General features: G+C 36.0%; 2 pseudogenes; one reads left to right on the forward strand and one right to left on the reverse strand.

The window, feature by feature from the left end:
- Nucleotides 1-446: 446 nt before the first annotated feature.
- LOC148956154 (histone H2B-like) lies at nt 447-1,053 on the reverse strand (annotated as a pseudogene).
- Nucleotides 1,033-1,488, forward strand: LOC148956155 (histone H2A-like; annotated as a pseudogene).
- Nucleotides 1,489-12,495: the final 11,007 nt, after the last annotated feature.

The raw sequence follows: 12,495 nt of genomic DNA on the forward strand, positions 1-12,495 counted from the left end.
TTTCCACAACTCTATTTTTTTTAACAATAAAAAAACTTTAGAGTAAAGAGCGAGGTGTTGAGGAGGGGATAGCCCCTTTCATATACGGAATAATTTCTGTTCGTTTTAAGTTTTAACGTCGTTCCTTACTTTCAGTTAAAAAAACTTGTTTTTTTTATTTAATACCAGACAAATCGCAATGGCTCGCTTTGGAAAATACATTATAGCTATAGTTTAATTAAATATATAGTTGGTATTTTGGTTAGGTTATGTTTTTAATATAATGCGCTCTGGGCGGCCCCCTTTCCATAATTCTTTGTGCTAGTTTTCATAATTTTGTTACTAACGTATTGTATTTTCATCATAATTTGTTTTATTTCATTAGCATTCACAAAGCTAGGAGGAATGAAAGTATTTTGAGAGCATTTGAAATAAGGTGGTAGCCCTTAAAAGGGCTGTTTGGGAGGGCCCGGCTGATTGGGCGGTAACAGACGGGAAATATCCCTTATTTGGAGCTTGTGTATTTTGTTACAGCTTTAGTGCCTTCACTAACAGCGTGCTTCGCAAGTTCCTCGGGTAGGAGTAGCCTCACAGCTGTTTGAACCTCTCTGCTAGTGATGGTGGACCTCTTGTTGTAGTGAGCTAGACGAGAGGCTTCCACGGCAATCCTTTCAAAGATATCATTGACAAAGCTATTCATGGTGCTCATTGCCTTGCTAGAAACACCGGTACACTTGCTTGAGAACTTTGTAAATGTAAATGGCGTAGCTCTCCTTCCTCGTTCGTGTCCTTTTCCGCTTAGATTTAGTTCTGTTTATTGCATCATGACCAGATGTCTGTTGTGCTTTCCCTGACGTTTTGGAGAAATAATATAAGTGTTCGTGTAGAGTCTCAATCAACAAGTGATAGAGATTGCCAGTTCCAACCCGGTTTAAAGCAAGCTTGTGTACTCGAACATAATGTTCTTACGAATACTTGAGTACACAGGCTGGATCAGCAATTTTTTTCGACGTCGCTTTTCAATATCCGGACTCCGGGAGATGTGTTCGTAACTAGAGTCCAAGCGAATTTCATATCCTAGAAACCATGTCAGGAAGAGGAAAGGGTGGAAAAGTGAAGGGGAAGGCAAAGTCCTGTTCAAGCAGGGCAGGTCTCCAATTCCCAGTGGGAAGGATACACCGTCTTCTGAGAAAGGGCAACTATGCGGAGCGAGTTGGTGCAGGCGCACCCGTTTACCCTGCAGCAGTGATGAAGTATTTCGCTGCTGAGGTCCTTGAGCTTGCTGGTAATGCTGCACGGGACAATAAAAAAACGCGTATCATTCCTCGTCACCTTTAGCTTGCCATTAGAAATGACGAAGAACTGAACAAGCTCCTCTCGGGGGTTACCTTTGCCCAAGGAGGCGTGTTGCCCAACATTCAAGCCGTCCTTCTACCAAAGAAGACAGAAAAAGGGGCAAAGGCTTAAATAATTATAACTTTGGGCCTAGGCTCTACCCCAAATTAACCAACAGCCATTGATTAGTTGTCCATACTTTTGTACAGGTATTGTTCGTTTAATATAAGTCCTTTCCGTTGGTTGGAATGGTTGAAAAGTAACTTGACCGGAACCTTACCGTACAATCGGCAGTACTCCCATACACCGATGGACTGTTACTCAGTATTCTGAGGCAAGGCAACAATGCGGATAGAGTTGGTGAAGGCGAAGACATTTACAGTGCAGCAGTGATAGAGTATTTGGCTGCTGAGGTCCTTGAGCTTGCTGGTAATGCTGCACGAGACAACAAAAAAACGCGTATCATTCCTCGTCACCTTTAGCTTGCCATTAGAAATGAAGAAGAACTGAACAAACTCCTTTCGGGGGTTACCATTGCCCAAGGAGGCGTTTTGCCCAACATTCAAGCCGTCCTTCTACCAAAGAACACTGAAAAAGGGGCAAAGGCTTAAATAATTCTATCTTTGGACCTAGGCCCTACCCCAATTCAACCAACAGCCCTTTTAAGGGCTACAAAGTAATTGAATGACACTATAGCATGTGACCACGTGGGAAGGGCAAAGCAATCAAAGTGAGGAAACTTACAGTTAGAAAAGGGGGCGTGGGGGGCTTTGAAATTGCGAGCGGCCACCCGCGCACTTATTTACTTTTGATTGGTGAGTGTATTTTCCTTTCTTTTTCTTTTGTACCCAGTTCAATGGTATTAAACGCTAAGACTTCCAGAGTAGAAAAGTTCAAGTATGTAGTTTGTTGTTAGATTTTCCTTAAAATAAACTAAATGATAGCCCAACAAAATCCAAAATATCCTTAGACATATCGCTCTGAGGTCCAACATGTTCATATTTACTTATCAAAAAATTTGACGAATTTACTTGGCAAGAAACTGGGATGTTCATATTTCTGAAAACTAAAACCCCAACTTTATTTTTTTTTAAATATGCAAAAATGTACCCAATTATTAAAAGAAAAGACTTTATTATATGGACTAGGAGTTCAGGGCATAGGCTATCTTTCTCCTGTGCCAAGTGTCATATGTTCCTGATAAATCTTGCAGGAGCTAAATTCTTATTTTCTTGGCTGATAATTATTCTATTTGAGTGAAAATCTCAATACTCAGTTCATGTTGAAAATAGAAAAGTTAGGAGTAAGACTTAAATTGAATAAGCAAATCAAGCATAGAAGGAACAAAAATCACTACAAACAAGAGTCTGGCTACTGTCCCCTTCCCTAACGGTAAAAATATAAAGCTTATTCTGTGACTGGGGAAAGGGAGGGGGGTTGTTTTGTCCCTAGATCATTTTTGACTCTTAAGAAGATAACTTAAAGTTTCAATCTCCATTTGAATAACCCCAAATTTAATACGATCGCCCCTTCCACAAAAACCTTATATTAAAAAATGGGCAACTTACAGAATTAACGTACCTACCCGGGATTAGGGGGATTTTTGAACCCAAAGTTATACTTATTTGAATTTTGGACTATTTAAAAAAAATATGGTTGTTTCAAAAATTTAAATCAGTTGCATTTGGGGAAATAGCTTGAGAGGGGGGGGGGCGGGGGCTGTTTACCCTCTCATCCCTTTCAACTCTTAAAAAGGGTAAAATAAATTTTGAAGTCTAATCGAATGAGTTTTATCCAAAGTTTACACGATCACGCCTTCCAGTAAAACCTTATATATTAACGATGGGTAACTAGCATAATTTATAGCCTTTCCCCGCGGGCTGGAGGGCGGGTCAAACCCTGAACATAGTTTTTTGATATTAGGGCTATTTTTAACAAAATGGCTATCTCAAAATTTTTATCCAAGCAGTTGGGGGAAAGAGGCCGTGGGCGGGGGGGCTATATGCCCTCCAACCACTTCTGAATCTTAAAAAGGAACTAGACCTCTCAATTTTCAATAAAATAAGCTTCTTCCAAAGAGTATATGACAACCACTTCCATAAGAACCTGACAGGCTCTTGAGTCATAAATTATATTCCTTGACCCTGGCTCTTAGAGATTGTGTCAACGCCGAAGGTAATGTTATATGATCTTTGGACTGTTTTGAACAAAATAGCTATCTCAAAAGCTACATTGGATACATTTTGGTAAAAGATGGTGATTGGGGCTATTTGCCCTCCGATCACTTTCGATTCTCTAAAAGGGGAATAGAACTTCCAATTTACAATCAAATGAGCCTTCTGCAAAGTTTATACAGCCACCTTTTCTATAAAAGACTTATATGCCCTGGGGCATACCTTAAAACCCTTGCCCCAGGGCTCTAGGGGTTGTATTAACCCTGAAGGTATTGTTATATAATCTTTTCTTGATGTCTTGACGTCCATATAGACCTTAAATTAGAAGTGGTACCTTAGTAAAATTATATTTCTTTTATTGGACCTTTAACTTTCGCCTCGGTTTGTCTTAAGTTAGTATGAAAGACATATCACCGAACCTTTGTTTCTTTAAATTGTTCAGGTGGTGCGAAAAAATTCTTTTCCTTCCAAAGATTTATCTAGTCCAGGTTTTTGATTTTCAAAGGTATTGAAAGCATTTACAACCACCTTTGTTTCTTTTAATTGATAAGGTGGTGGGACAAAAACTTCTTTTTTGCCTTGGCTTGTCTTCTGTCGTAATGAAAGATATATCGCAGAATCTTTTGTTTCTTTTAGTTGTTCAGGTGGTGGGAAACAACTTCTTTTTCTTCCAACCAGATTTATCCAGTCCATATTTTTGATTTTCAAAAGTATGATAGGTATTGATGACCTAATCCATGACAAAATCCAAAACCCGATCATCATCGCTATCATTTTCAATTTGTTTGGTTCGTTACACTTTGGCTTATCATTCGTCATTATGAAATACGTATCGCCGAACCTTTGTTTTTTTTTTAGCAAAGGTATGGGGCACGCGGCAAGCTTCTATATATAGATTCTGACTGTCGCTTGTCTTCTAAACGCAGAAAATTTGAGCCTTTTCTTGATATCGTGACGTCCAAATGGACCTTAAATTAGAAGTTATGCCTTTGTAAAATTACGTTTTTTTTTATATTAGACCTTTAGCTTTTGCCTTGGATTGTCTTTTGTCATTATGAAAGACATATCGCCGAGTTTCTTTTAATTGTTCAGATTATGGGACGGAAACTTTTTTTTCTTCAAATGATTTGTCTAGTCCGGTTTTTTCTGTACAAGGTATAGAAGGCATTGACAGCCGCCTTGGTTTATTTTAATTGTTCAGGTGGTGTGATAAAAACTTCTTCTTTTGCCTTGGCTTGCCTTTTGTCATTATGAAAGACGTATCGCAGAACCTTTGTTTCTTTTAATTGTTTAATTGTGACAAAAACTTCTTTTTCTTCCAATGATTTATCTAGTCCATGTATTGATGACCTTATCCATGTCAAAATCCAAAACCCAATCATCATCACTATCATATTCAATTTGTTTGCTTAGTTACACCTCGGCTTATCTTTCGTCATTATGAAATACATTTCGTCGAGTCTTAGTTTTTTTTTTTTTTTAACAAAGGTATGGTAGGCATTCATGACCTTATCCTTGTCAAAATCACAAACTCAATCGTCATCGCTATAATTTTCAATTTTGACACATTTTTATTCTCGCTGTCCAGGCTGATTTTCACTGACTAACAGCTCTTCATTTTCATTTTTTACTCCGTCACTTGTCCGGCGTCGCATGTCTTCTAACCACGTTTGTCTGTGCCTTTCATTTTCAATTTTAACACGCTCTAAATTTTGTCTTCGCATATATTCTCACCGCCCGTGTCTTTGCTCTTCGTTTTCATTTTTGATACGTTTTGGGATTTTGATTACTTCAGACGATTTAGCAATGGCCTTTGCTTTAGCTGTATACTTATATATATATATATATATATATATATATATATATATATATATATATATATATATATATATATATATATATTATATATATATATATATATATATATATATATATATATATATATATATATATATATATATATATATATATATATATATATAAAATATATATATATATATGTATATACACATATATAGTACCGGGAAACCGGCACTCGGCAGGCTTCTATATATAGATTCTTACTGTCGCTTGTCTTCTAAACGCAGACAATTTGAGCCTTTTATTTCCGTCATGACGTCCAAGTGGACCATAAATTAGAAGTGGTGTATTTGTATAATTATATTTTTTTTATTTTACCTTTAACTGTTGCCTCGGCTTGTCTTTTGTCATTATGAAATACATATTGCCGAACTTTTGTTTCTTTCAATTGTTCAGGTAGTGGAACAAAAACTTCTTTTTTCTTCCAATGATTTATCTAGTCCATGTTTTTGATTTTACAAGGTATATATATATATAGGTATATATATATAGGTATATATATATATATATATATATATATATATATATATATATATATATATATATATATATATATATATATATATATATATATATATATATATATATATATATATATATATATATATATATATATATATATATATATATATATATATTATGCATGTATAGATGTTCTCGAAAATGGCTCCATATTTTTTCGGGAAAAACGGTATCTTGGGATATTCTCGCATAAAAAAACGATCTATATAGGTCAGAAGTCTGAGAAAATTCGTTAAGAGCATTAACTTTTCGTTTAATTCTAATGCCGTTATGTACTATGTTACCATTTCTTATGACATCATATATGGCATCATATAAGCATTTTCTTATATGATGTCATTCATAGGATAAATAATATTGTTGAGTTTCCAATGCAACAGTTATTTATATATTATGATGTCTTCTGGAAGATCCCAAAAGAGAAAATTTGCAGTTGCAGTTATGATTATAAATGAGAGACTATAAATGATGATTCTTTTGGAACTAACACCTAAACTATCAAACGTGATAATATGTGATATTCGAAAACCTAGACCATCAATTGTGACAACACTAATACGGACAGCTAAAGCAAAGGCCATTGCTAAATTTTCTGAAGTAATCAAAATCCAAAAACGTGTTAAAAATGAAAACGAAGAGCAAAGACAAGGGTGGTTAGAATATATATGAAAACCAGAAATAGAGCGTGTTAAAAATAAAAATGAAGAGTAAAGCCATACGCGGTCAGAAGACATACGACAAGGAGCAAGTAAGTGAGTCAAAAATGAAAATGAAGAGCAAAGACACGCACAGTTAGAAGACATGAGACGCCGAGGATGTGAGCAAGTCCAAACTGAAAATGACGAGCAAATACACACGGGGTTAGAAGAACAGTGGCTGCTTCTCAAAAATTAAGATGAGGAACAAAGATATGCGGTTAGAAGACATACAACACCGAGCATATGAGCAAGACAAAAATAAAATGAAGAGCAAAGAAACACACAGTTACTAAGACATGCAACACCAAGCATGTGAGCAAGTCAAAAATGAAAATGAAGAGCAAATACACACGTGGTTAGAAGAACAGCGGTGGCTTCTCAAAAATTAAAATGAAGAGCAAAGACACTTGTTTAGAAGACATGCGAGACCGAGCTTGTGAGCAAGTCAAAAATGAGAATGAAGAGCAAATACACACACGGTTAGAAGAAAAGCGGTGCGGTGTCAAAAATTAAAATAAAGAGAAAAGACACACACAGTTAAAAGACATTTGACACCGAGCATGTGAGCAAGTGAAAAATGAAAATAAGTAGCAAATACACACGTCGTTAGAAGAACAGCGGTGGCTTCTCAAAAATTAAAATGAGGAACAAAGACATGTGATTAGAAGACATGCGACACCGGGCATGTGAGCAAGTCAAAAATGAAAATGAAGAGTAAAGACACACGCGGCTAGGAGACTTGTGACACCGAGCATGTGAGCGAATCAATCAAAATCAACCTGGACAGCGAGAATCAAAACTTTTCAAAATTGAAAATGATAGCGATGATGATTAGCTTTGGGAATTTGACACGGATAAGGTCATCAATGCCTACAATGCCTTTGCTAGAAAACCAAAGGTTTGGCGATACGTATTTCATAATGACGAAAGATAAGCCGAGGCAAAACGAACCAAACATATTCAAAATGATAGTGGTGATAATTTGGTTTTTGATTTTGACATGGATAAGGTCATCAATGCCTACCATACCTTTGAAAATAATAAATATGGACTAAATTAACCGTTGGAAGAAATAGAAGTGTTGTCCCACCACCTGAACAATTAAAGGAAACAAAGGTTCAGCGATATGTCTTTCATAATGACAAAATACAAGCCAGGGCAAAAAAAGTTTATGTCCCATCACCGGAACGATTAAAAGAAACAAAGGTGGACGTCAATGCCTTCCATACCTTTGAAAGCCTAAAACCTGGACTAGATAAATCGTTGGAAGAAAATGAAGTTTTTGTCCCACCATCGGAACAATTAAAAGAAACAAAGGTTCGGTGATATCTCTTTCATAATGACAAAAGACAGGCCGAGGCAAAAGTTAAAGGTCCAATAAAAGAAATATTGTTAAAAAGTTAAAGCTTCAGGAAATAAAATGTAATCAAACAGTTCGTGGTAACTAAATGTAAGTAAGGAGCGACCCGGCTCAATAGTAACCGAAACTCTAAAAAACAGAATTTTAATACCAATAGATACATCAAAAGAATCGGATTTTAATGCTGATTTCAAATATATAAGTTTCATCAAGTTTAGTCGTACCTATCAAAAGTTACGTTTCTGAGAAAATTTGGCTGATTTTCTAAAAAAGGGGGAAAGACCCCCTAAAAATTATAGAACATTAATGAAAATCACACCATCATATTCAGCGTATAAGAGAACCCTACTGTAGAGGTTTCAAGCACCTATCTACAAAAATGTGGAATTTGAATTTTTTGCCAGAAGAAAGATCACGGATGTGTGTTTATTTGTTTTGTTGGTTTTTTTGTTTTTTTTTCCCCAGGGGGGGGGGGGTCGTATCGACCCAATGGTCCTAGAATATCGTGGGAGGGCTCATTGGAATGGAAATTAAAAGTTCTAGTGCCCTTTTTAAGGGACCAAAAAAATAGAGGACAACTAGGCCCCCTCCCACGCTCATTTTTTCCCAAAGTCTCCAGATCAAAATTTTGAGATAGCCATTTCGTTCAGCATGGTCGAATATATGATAACTATGTCTTTTAGGGAATCCCCCGAAGTCCTCGGGGGAAGGACTGAAAGTTATGAACTTTACCTAATGTTACCATATAGTATTGGTTATTGGGAAGTATACAGACGTTTTCAGGCGGGATTTTTTCTGGTAGGTGGGAGGGGATGGGTCGGGCGTTATATGGAAGGATTTTTCCATGAAGGAAGTTTTCATGGGGGAAGCGACATGGCTATGAAGTGGGCGCCGACCATCCCAGCATTATTAAAGAAAAAGATCAGAAATTAAATAAAAAACAAGTTTTTCAACTGAAAGTAAGGAGCAACACCAAAACTTTAACAGAACAGAAACTATTAGGAATATGATTGGGTTAGCCCGCTAGTCAATACCTCGCTCTTTAAGGCAAATATTTTTTTAGTACTCTCATAAGGTCTATTTATTCTAATTAAAGGTCTTTCTGATTAAGGGGTCATTTTTGCAGAATCGGAACAAAATTCGAACTTTAGCTTAAAGAGCAAGGTATTGACTAGGGGGCAAACCCCCTAATATATGTATTAAAAATCTATGAATATAGAAGTTTGTTATGTAATTTAATTCGTAAGTTACGTATATTTATTACTACTAAAAACGTTCGTAAATAAAATTGAACAAGTTTCGAGAAAGCCATTTAACCAAATAAAATTAAAATTAATTTGCAAATTTTTTTTTAATTATTAATGTACGTTGAGCCAAAATCAAAACCTGCATTATTTAAAAAACGTTCAAAAATTAAATAAAAAAAAACAAGTTTTTTTAACTGAAAGTAAGGAACGACGTTAAAACTTAAAACGAACAGAAATTATTCCGTATATGAAAGGGGCTGTCCCCTCCCCAACGCCTCGCTCTTACGCTAAAGTTTTTTATTGTTTAAAAAAATAGAGTTGTGAGAAAGTCAAACTTTAGAGTAAAGAGCGAGGCGTTGAGGAGGGGACAGCCCCTTTCATATACGGAATAATTTCTGTTCGTTTTAAGTTTTAACGTCGTTCCTAACTTTCAGTTAAAAAAACCTGTTTTTTTTTATTTAATATCAAAAGAATCGGCTTTTTATGCTGATTTTTCATATATAAATTTCATTAAGTTTAATCTTACCTATCAAAGGTTACGAGCCTGAGAAAATGTTCCTGATTTACAAAAAAAGGGGGAAACATCCCCCCCCCCCTTCCGAAAGTCAAGGGATCTTAATGAAAATCACATCATCAGATTCAATGTATCAGAGAACACTACTGTATAGGTTTCAAGCTCCTACCTGCAAAAATGTGGAATTTTGTATTTTTGCCTGAAGAAAGATCACGGATGCATGTTTCTTTGTTTTTTTTTTTAGGGGTGATCGTATCGACCCAGTGGTCCTAGATTATTGGGAAAGGGCTCATTTGACCGAAATTAGAAGTTCTAGTGCCTTTTTTAAGTGAACAAAAAATTGGAGGGCAACTAGGCCCCCTCCCCGTCCCTTTTTTTCCAAAAATTGTCCGATCAAAATTTTGAGATAGCCATTTTATTCATCTTAGTTGAAAGGAACTATGCCTTTGGGCGTAACATGACCCCCCCCCCCCCACAGACCCAAGTGAAAGGTCTTTAAGCTACAAAATGTGTCCCTTGTTTACGCATAGTATTTGTTATTGGGAAGCATATAAACATTTTCGGGTGGGGGTGGGGGTAAATTTTCTGATGAGAGTTTTTCACGGAAATTATACACTGCGGGAATTTGTCAGAATTCTTATACGAAATTCTTTTTATATGTCTTGCTTTCTCTTTTCCGTTTCAATTTGACGTCCGGAGTTGTTAAGAGTAATTGTCCGGGGTGAATTTTCTCTGGAGTTGAATTGTCTAGAGGATTTGTCCATGGAGAGGGGGATTTCTCCGGGGAGGTGGGGCCAGATTTCCTGGTATTATTTAAAAATGATCAGAAATTAAATAAACAAACAAGTTTTTCAACTAAAAGTAAGGAGCAACATTAAAACTTAACACGACCAGAAATCATTACGTATGTGAAAGGGGCTGACTCCTCAACGCCTCGCTCTTTACGCTAAAGTTTTTTATTGTGTTAAAAAGTAGAGTTGTGAGAAAGAGACAAACTTTAGAGTAAAGAGTGAGGCGTTGAGGAGTGAACAACCACTTTCATAAACGGAATAATTCCTAGTCGTTTTAAGTTTTAATGTTGCCCCTTACTTTCAGTCGAAAAGACTTGTTTTTTTATTTAATTTGTTTTTAAGTCTGTTCCTTTAAAAAAAATTTGCGAACCAATCCGTGAACCATTTTTTATTTTGTCTATTTGAAATTTAGCCTATACAAATAACTAGCCTATAAAAATCTAAAAAAAAAATATATATGTAAATTAATGGTTTAAAGCAATTATTTTATTTAAAATATTTGTGTCACTTTTTGATACTTATAAATGAAATAGAATTAAATTTTAAGCGATGAAAAAAGTTACTTTTAAGCTGTTGATACTAAATTGAAAGATTTTGTTTGTGTTACGCCTGAAACACATTAGCTACAGTGAGACAATGCAAAGAAGTGCCATACATTGAACCTGCTACGCCAACAAGTTGATAGCCTAAAGTGGAGTAGGCAAAACATAGGACTTTAAATATTTAGATTAATTTTCTTGGGATTGATCCCCTGACATTGGTGACTTGTGTTTTTAGCTAGCCAGAAGAGGGAACAAATAAAAGTACCGAAATATTCTTGTATTTTTCCAGGCAAGTACCTACAACACTGGGGAATGTCCCAGAAAAGACTATATCCCTAAGCATTACAGTTCAGGCACTAGCAGGCTTCAATACTCTGAATTTCGATGACTTTTTAAACTTTAGAGCCTAGTAGCATCGTTACTGAACCATACCAGCGGTCTAAAATTTCACAGAAGAGGTTTCCTTGACTATCCGTGTGTTCCTCCAAATTTCTAGCCGATAAGATTACTTTCGTATAATGTGTATATAATTTAAGTTGGCACCTGAAGTTTTTCAATGATTTTCTTGGGATTGACTCCCTGATATTGGTCAATTGCATTTTAACTAGCCAGAGCAGGTAACAAATGAAAGTACCGAAATAATCATGCATCTTCTCAAGTAAGTATCTACAACGCAGAGAATATCCCAGGAAATACAATACCCTTAACTATCACAGTGTAGCCTTCAATGCTTTGTAGTTCAGACATATTCAAAACTTTGGAGCTTGCTAGAATCATTACCAAACCTTGCCAGTGGTTTAAAATTTCGAAGAGGTTTCCTTGAATTTTATGCTTGTTTTTGCGTCAGTCCATTTCACTGATTTGACTTAGCTTGCTTTTGAACTGGTGTTGGACATTCTGGTATGATTCCGGCTTAAAAAAGTGCAACAGCCTACCTTCCTGCTAAACCACTGTCCATCGACAGGGGGGGGGGAAGGTTCCCAGGCAAAATGTATACATTAAATTATACACAGGTGAATTTCATGCATAGTTTCAGTTTTAACAAGGTTCAGCCTAGCCATCTTTGAACCAAAGTCTATCCGTGAAGAACAGGCCGATTACATAGCCAGGGACCTTGTCCCTGGGGCCCGTGGGTCATGCCCTTTAAGGCATTTCAAATTTTTAACCATTTTTAGACTGAAGGCTACTTCAAAATACTCTAATAATATTTCGCACTACGATGATATCCAGGCATATGAAAAAACACACAAGGGGGGCTAGTTGGCATCTAATAACTTACTACCAAAAATATATTTATTAATTTATTAATAATTAATATTTACTAATTCATCAGTAATTTAAATTTTTATCGAAATAAGCCGTTTTCCAGTTTCTAGGACCTTCCTTCATTTACAAAGTAGCCGAGGTAACAAACATCGGGAGATGTATAGCTTTTACTGAATCAGCGCCACTGCGTTGGCTGTGACTTTCATA

Source organism: Artemia sp. Qi Xiang Cuo, chromosome 1 (assembly GCF_049724085.1).
Source record: "Artemia sp. Qi Xiang Cuo chromosome 1, ASM4972408v1, whole genome shotgun sequence".
Taxonomy (NCBI): Eukaryota; Metazoa; Arthropoda; class Branchiopoda; order Anostraca; family Artemiidae; genus Artemia; species Artemia sp. Qi Xiang Cuo.